Below are 5,000 nucleotides of genomic sequence, written 5' to 3'. Positions count from 1 at the left end.
GAAATGTTGCAATTCAACAATTAATCACCCATGTAGAAGTAAGTCTACGTAGACTTATAAGAGAGCTGCAACAAAATCCTACCGCCAAAAACTTTTTTGCGAAGAATTCATCGTAGTCGGCAGGATTCGAACCTGCGCGGGAATAACCCAATGGATTTCAAGTCCATCGCCTTAACCACTCGGCCACGACTACCCGTTCGGGGAAAAGATTTGCCTTTGTAGGTATTACCGAAAAGTATCTAAAACTCTCTCACCAACGCGTTCGAAAGAATAGATTAAAAATTTCGGCAAATTTTCCTTTCGATCCGGTGAACGAGTGTCTCTGTAAACAAAATAAAAAAATTAAAAACATTGGCGTAGTTGCGAGCCCGAAAGGATTCGAACCTGCAATCTCCTGATCCGTAGTCAGGCGCGTTGTCCGTTGCGCCACGGGCCCGACGTTCCGCGTCATTTGTAATGCTTTGCAGTTTCTTTCCATTCCTTACTGTCGACGTCACATGTTCAAAAAGATTCTGCTCCCGCCCGAACAGGGACTCGAACCCTGGACCGTTAGGTTAAAAGCCTAACGCTCTACCGACTGAGCTATCCGGGCTCGTACGCTCTACTCTGTGAAACTTCCAGTTTTCCTTCCCTTATGCTTCGTCTTAAACATCGCACAGCATGAGGTAACGTAATCAAAGTAAACACGATTTGCCCTCCCACGTCTCTCGTGTCTCTTTGGCAACAAGTCGCAACGGGAACATTTTAAGACAAATCTTCGTTCAAACGCCGACTCGCTCCTGTAAAAAATGTCGCCCAACGTGGGGCTCGAACCCACGACCCTGAGATTAAGAGTCTCATGCTCTACCGACTGAGCTAACCGGGCTGCCAACGATCTCGGATTGCAGTTAACGTGTCAAAAACTATATCCGTTATAATATCGCATTTTCTCGCTAAAGTCGATCGGTCGCTTTTTTATATATATCTGGAATGCAATACACTACACGTGGAATTCCTGAATCTCACTGGTGTAGTCATGGCCGAGTGGTTAAGGCGATGGACTAGAAATCCATTGGGATCTTCCCGCGTAGGTTCGAATCCTACTGACTACGTACTTGCACCAAAGGTATCAGCTTCTTACTTCGTTCTGAAATCGCGTTTTTTCATATCTCGAATGGAAGTTTTAGTTACATTTACGTCCGCATTTTATGCTACACTACGCTTGTTTTGTGTAAGACGTCGTTTTTCGGAGGGCCATCAGATGAAGAGGACGACAACTTCAATACCATGCTCGCCATATAATTCCAAGACAAGTCTTGTTATTTTTTTCGAAAAGAGAGGCCAAGATTTCTAGTCCAGAAATTTCGCGAAGTCCGGAAATTCGCGATATACTTGAAAAAAAAACGATATATGCCTTCGTTTCCATCCCAATTGCACCGAATTGGTATTCGACATTCACTAAATTTTGAGTTCCGTTCGAATTTGAGAATTCCGGAAATGTTGCAATTCAACAATTAATCACCCATGTAGAAGTAAGTCTACGTAGACTTAAAAGAGAGCAGCAACAAAATCCTACCGCCAAAAACTTTTTTGCGAAGAATTCATCGTAGTCGGCAGGATTCGAACCTGCGCGGGAATAACCCAATGGAATTTCAAGTCCATCGCCTTAACCACTCGGCCACGACTACCCGTTTGGAGCAAAGATTTGCCTTTGTAGGTATTATCGAAAAGTATCTAAAACTCTCTCACCAACGCGTTCGAAAGAATAGATTAAAAATTTCGGCAAATTTTCCTTTCGATCCGGTGAACGAGTGTCTCTGCAAACAAAATAAAAAAATTAAAAACATTGGCGTATTTGCGAGCCCGCCAGGATTCGAACCTGGAATCTCCTGATCCGTAGTCAGGCGCGTTGTCCGTTGCGCCACGGGCCAGACGTTCCGCGTCATTCGTAATGCTTTGCAGTTTCTTTCCATTCCTTACTGTCGACGTCACATGTTCAAAAAGATTCTGCTCCCGCCCGAACAGGGACTCGAACCCTGGACCGTTAGGTTAAAAGCCTAACGCTCTACCGACTGAGCTATCCAGGCTCGTACGTTCTACTCTGTGAAACTTCCAGTTTTCCTTCCCTTATGCTTCGTCTTAAACATCGCACAGCATGAGGTAACGTAATCAAAGTAAACACGATTTGCCCTCCCACGTCTCTCGTGTCTCTTTGGCAACAAGTCGCAACGGGAACATTTTAAGACAAATCTTCGTTCAAACGCCGACTCGCTCCTGTAAAAAATGTCGCCCAACGTGGGGCTCGAACCCACGACCCTGAGATTAAGAGTCTCATGCTCTACCGACTGAGCTAGCCGGGCTGCCAACGATCTCGGATTGCAGTTAACGTGTCAAAAACTATATCCGTTATAATATCGCATTTTCTCGCTAAAGTCGATCGGTCGCTTTTTTATATATATCTGGAATGCAATACACTACACATGGAATTCCTGAAACTGACTGGTGTAGTCATGGCCGAGTGGTTAAGGCGATGGACTAGAAATCCATTGGGATCTTCCCGCGTAGGTTCGAATCCTACTGACTACGTAATTGCACCAAAGGTATCAGCTTTTTACTTCGTTCTGAAATCGCGTTTTTTCATATCTCGAATGGAAGTTTTAGTTACATTTACGTCCGCATTTTATGCTACACTACGCTTGTTTTGTGTAAGACGTCGTTTTTCGGAGGGTCATCAGATGAAGAGGACCACAACTTCAATCCCATGCTCGCCATATAATTCCAAGACAAGTCTTGTTATTTTTTTCGAAAAGAGAGGCCAAGATTTCTAGTCCAGAAATTTCGCGAAGTCCGGAAATTCGCGATATACTTGAAAAAAAAACGATATATGCCTTCGTTTCCATCCCAATTGCACCGAATTGGTATTCGACATTCACTAAATTTTGAGTTCCGTTCGAATTTGAGAATTCCGGAAATGTTGCAATTCAACAATTAATCACCCATGTAGAAGTAAGCCTACGTAGACTTAAAAGAGAGCTGCAACAAAATCCTACCGCCAGAAACTTTTTTGCGAAGAATTCATCGTAGTCGGCAGGATTCGAACCTGCGCGGGAATAACCCAATAGATTTCAAGTCCATCGCCGTAACCACTCGGCCACGAATACCCGTTCGGAGCAAAGATTTGCCTTTGTAGGTATTACCGAAAAGTATCTAAAACTCTCTCACCAACGCGTTCGAAAGAATAGATTAAAAATTTCGGCAAATTTTCCTTTCGATCCGGTGAACGAGTGTCTCTGCAAACAAAATAAAAAAATTAAAAACATTGGCGTATTTGCGAGCCCGCCAGGATTCGAACCTGGAATCTCCTGATCCGTAGTCAGGCGCGTTGTCCGTTGCGCCACGGGCCAGACGTTCCGCGTCATTCGTAATGCTTTGTAGTTTCTTTCCATTCCTTACTGTCGACGTCACATGTTCAAAAAGATTCTGCTCCCGCCCGAACAGGGACTCGAACCCTGGACCGTTAGGTTAAAAGCCTAACGCTCTACCGACTGAGCTATCCGGGCTCGTACGTTCTACTCTGTGAAACTTCCAGTTTTCCTTCCCTTATGCTTCGTCTTAAACATCGCACAGCATGAGGTAACGTAATCAAAGTAAACACGATTTGCCCTCCCACGTCTCTCGTGTCTCTTTGGCAACAAGTCGCAACGGGAACATTTTAAGACAAATCTTCGTTCAAACGCCGACTCGCTCCTGTAAAAAATGTCGCCCAACGTGGGGCTCGAACCCACGACCCTGAGATTAAGAGTCTCATGCTCTACCGACTGAGCTAGCCGGGCTGCCAACGATCTCGGATTGCAGTTAACGTGTCAAAACTATATCCGTTATAATATCGCATTTTCTCGCTAAAGTCGATCGGTCGCTTTTTTATATATATTTGGAATGCAATACACTACACGTGGAATTCCTGAAACTGACTGGTGTAGTCACGGCCGAGTGGTTAAGGCGATGGACTAGAAATCCATTGGGATCTTCCCGCGTAGGTTCGAATCCTACTGACTACGTAATTGCACCAAAGGTATCAGCTTTTTACTTCGTTCTGAAATCGCGTTTTTTCATATATCGAATGGAAGTTTTAGTTACATTTACGTCCGCGTTTTATGCTACACTACGCTTGTTTTGTGTAAGACGTCGTTTTTCGCAGGGTCATCAGATGAAGAGGACGACAACTTCAATCCCATGCTCGCCATATAATTCCAAGACAAGTCTTGTTATTTTTTTCGAAAAGAGAGGCCAAGATTTCTAGTCCAAAAATTTCGCGAAGTCCGGAAATTCGCGATATACTTGAAAAAAAAACGATATATGCCTTCGTTTCCATCCCAATTGCACCGAATTGGTATTCGACATTCACTAAATTTTGAGTTCCGTTCGAATTTGAGAATTCCGGAAATGTTGCAATTCAACAATTAATCACCCATGTAGAAGTAAGCCTACGTAGACTTAAAAGAGAGCTGCAACAAAATCCTACCGCCAGAAACTTTTTTGCGAAGAATTCATCGTAGTCGGCAGGATTCGAACCTGCGCGGGAATAACCCAATAGATTTCAAGTCCATCGCCGTAACCACTCGGCCACGAATACCCGTTCGGAGCAAAGATTTGCCTTTGTAGGTATTACCGAAAAGTATCTAAAACTCTCTCACCAACGCGTTCGAAAGAATAGATTAAAAATTTCGGCAAATTTTCCTTTCGATCCGGTGAACGAGTGTCTCTGCAAACAAAATAAAAAAATTAAAAACATTGGCGTATTTGCGAGCCCGCCAGGATTCGAACCTGGAATCTCCTGATCCGTAGTCAGGCGCGTTGTCCGTTGCGCCACGGGCCCGACGTTCCGCGTCCTTCGTAATGCTTTGCAGTTTCTTTCCATTCGTTACTGTCGACGTCACATGTTCAAAAAGATTCTGCTCCCGCCCGAACAGGGACTCGAACCCTGGACCGTTAGGTTAAAAGCCTAACGCTCTACCGACTGA

General features: G+C 44.3%; 18 non-coding genes across 18 annotated transcripts in view; 3 read left to right on the top strand and 15 right to left on the bottom strand.

Moving 5' to 3' along the window:
- Positions 1-111: 111 nt before the first annotated feature.
- Positions 112-193, bottom strand: Trnas-uga (transfer RNA serine (anticodon UGA)). The gene has a single exon. It is a non-coding gene; the product is annotated as a tRNA-Ser (tRNA).
- Positions 194-363: 170 nt separating this feature from the next.
- Trnar-acg (transfer RNA arginine (anticodon ACG)) lies at positions 364-436 on the bottom strand. The gene has a single exon. It is a non-coding gene; the product is annotated as a tRNA-Arg (tRNA).
- An 83-nt stretch (positions 437-519) lies between these two features.
- Trnak-uuu (transfer RNA lysine (anticodon UUU)) lies at positions 520-592 on the bottom strand. The gene has a single exon. It is a non-coding gene; the product is annotated as a tRNA-Lys (tRNA).
- Positions 593-792: 200 nt separating this feature from the next.
- Trnak-cuu (transfer RNA lysine (anticodon CUU)) lies at positions 793-865 on the bottom strand. The gene has a single exon. It is a non-coding gene; the product is annotated as a tRNA-Lys (tRNA).
- A 144-nt stretch (positions 866-1,009) lies between these two features.
- Trnas-aga (transfer RNA serine (anticodon AGA)) lies at positions 1,010-1,091 on the top strand. Its single transcript has one exon. It is a non-coding gene; the product is annotated as a tRNA-Ser (tRNA).
- A 493-nt stretch (positions 1,092-1,584) lies between these two features.
- On the bottom strand, positions 1,585-1,667 carry Trnas-uga (transfer RNA serine (anticodon UGA)). Its single transcript has one exon. It is a non-coding gene; the product is annotated as a tRNA-Ser (tRNA).
- A 167-nt stretch (positions 1,668-1,834) lies between these two features.
- Positions 1,835-1,910, bottom strand: Trnar-acg (transfer RNA arginine (anticodon ACG)). The gene has a single exon. It is a non-coding gene; the product is annotated as a tRNA-Arg (tRNA).
- Positions 1,911-1,993: 83 nt separating this feature from the next.
- On the bottom strand, positions 1,994-2,066 carry Trnak-uuu (transfer RNA lysine (anticodon UUU)). Its single transcript has one exon. It is a non-coding gene; the product is annotated as a tRNA-Lys (tRNA).
- A 200-nt stretch (positions 2,067-2,266) lies between these two features.
- On the bottom strand, positions 2,267-2,339 carry Trnak-cuu (transfer RNA lysine (anticodon CUU)). The gene has a single exon. It is a non-coding gene; the product is annotated as a tRNA-Lys (tRNA).
- Positions 2,340-2,483: 144 nt separating this feature from the next.
- On the top strand, positions 2,484-2,565 carry Trnas-aga (transfer RNA serine (anticodon AGA)). The gene has a single exon. It is a non-coding gene; the product is annotated as a tRNA-Ser (tRNA).
- A 493-nt stretch (positions 2,566-3,058) lies between these two features.
- Positions 3,059-3,140, bottom strand: Trnas-uga (transfer RNA serine (anticodon UGA)). Its single transcript has one exon. It is a non-coding gene; the product is annotated as a tRNA-Ser (tRNA).
- Positions 3,141-3,307: 167 nt separating this feature from the next.
- Positions 3,308-3,383, bottom strand: Trnar-acg (transfer RNA arginine (anticodon ACG)). Its single transcript has one exon. It is a non-coding gene; the product is annotated as a tRNA-Arg (tRNA).
- Positions 3,384-3,466: 83 nt separating this feature from the next.
- Trnak-uuu (transfer RNA lysine (anticodon UUU)) lies at positions 3,467-3,539 on the bottom strand. Its single transcript has one exon. It is a non-coding gene; the product is annotated as a tRNA-Lys (tRNA).
- A 200-nt stretch (positions 3,540-3,739) lies between these two features.
- On the bottom strand, positions 3,740-3,812 carry Trnak-cuu (transfer RNA lysine (anticodon CUU)). Its single transcript has one exon. It is a non-coding gene; the product is annotated as a tRNA-Lys (tRNA).
- Positions 3,813-3,955: 143 nt separating this feature from the next.
- On the top strand, positions 3,956-4,037 carry Trnas-aga (transfer RNA serine (anticodon AGA)). The gene has a single exon. It is a non-coding gene; the product is annotated as a tRNA-Ser (tRNA).
- Positions 4,038-4,530: 493 nt separating this feature from the next.
- Trnas-uga (transfer RNA serine (anticodon UGA)) lies at positions 4,531-4,612 on the bottom strand. Its single transcript has one exon. It is a non-coding gene; the product is annotated as a tRNA-Ser (tRNA).
- Positions 4,613-4,782: 170 nt separating this feature from the next.
- Trnar-acg (transfer RNA arginine (anticodon ACG)) lies at positions 4,783-4,855 on the bottom strand. The gene has a single exon. It is a non-coding gene; the product is annotated as a tRNA-Arg (tRNA).
- An 83-nt stretch (positions 4,856-4,938) lies between these two features.
- The window catches only part of Trnak-uuu (transfer RNA lysine (anticodon UUU)), a 73-nt gene continuing 11 nt past the window's right edge, over positions 4,939-5,000 (bottom strand). The window contains exon 1 of the tRNA in view: positions 4,939-5,000. This exon is cut by the window's right edge and continues 11 nt beyond it. This is a non-coding gene — a tRNA (tRNA-Lys).

The sequence above is a fragment of the Argiope bruennichi genome, chromosome 9 (assembly GCF_947563725.1).
Source record: "Argiope bruennichi chromosome 9, qqArgBrue1.1, whole genome shotgun sequence".
Lineage (NCBI taxonomy): Eukaryota > Metazoa > Arthropoda > Arachnida > Araneae > Araneidae > Argiope > Argiope bruennichi.
Note: the sequence above shows the minus strand (reverse complement) of the source record. Positions and strands in the feature narration are given on the sequence as shown.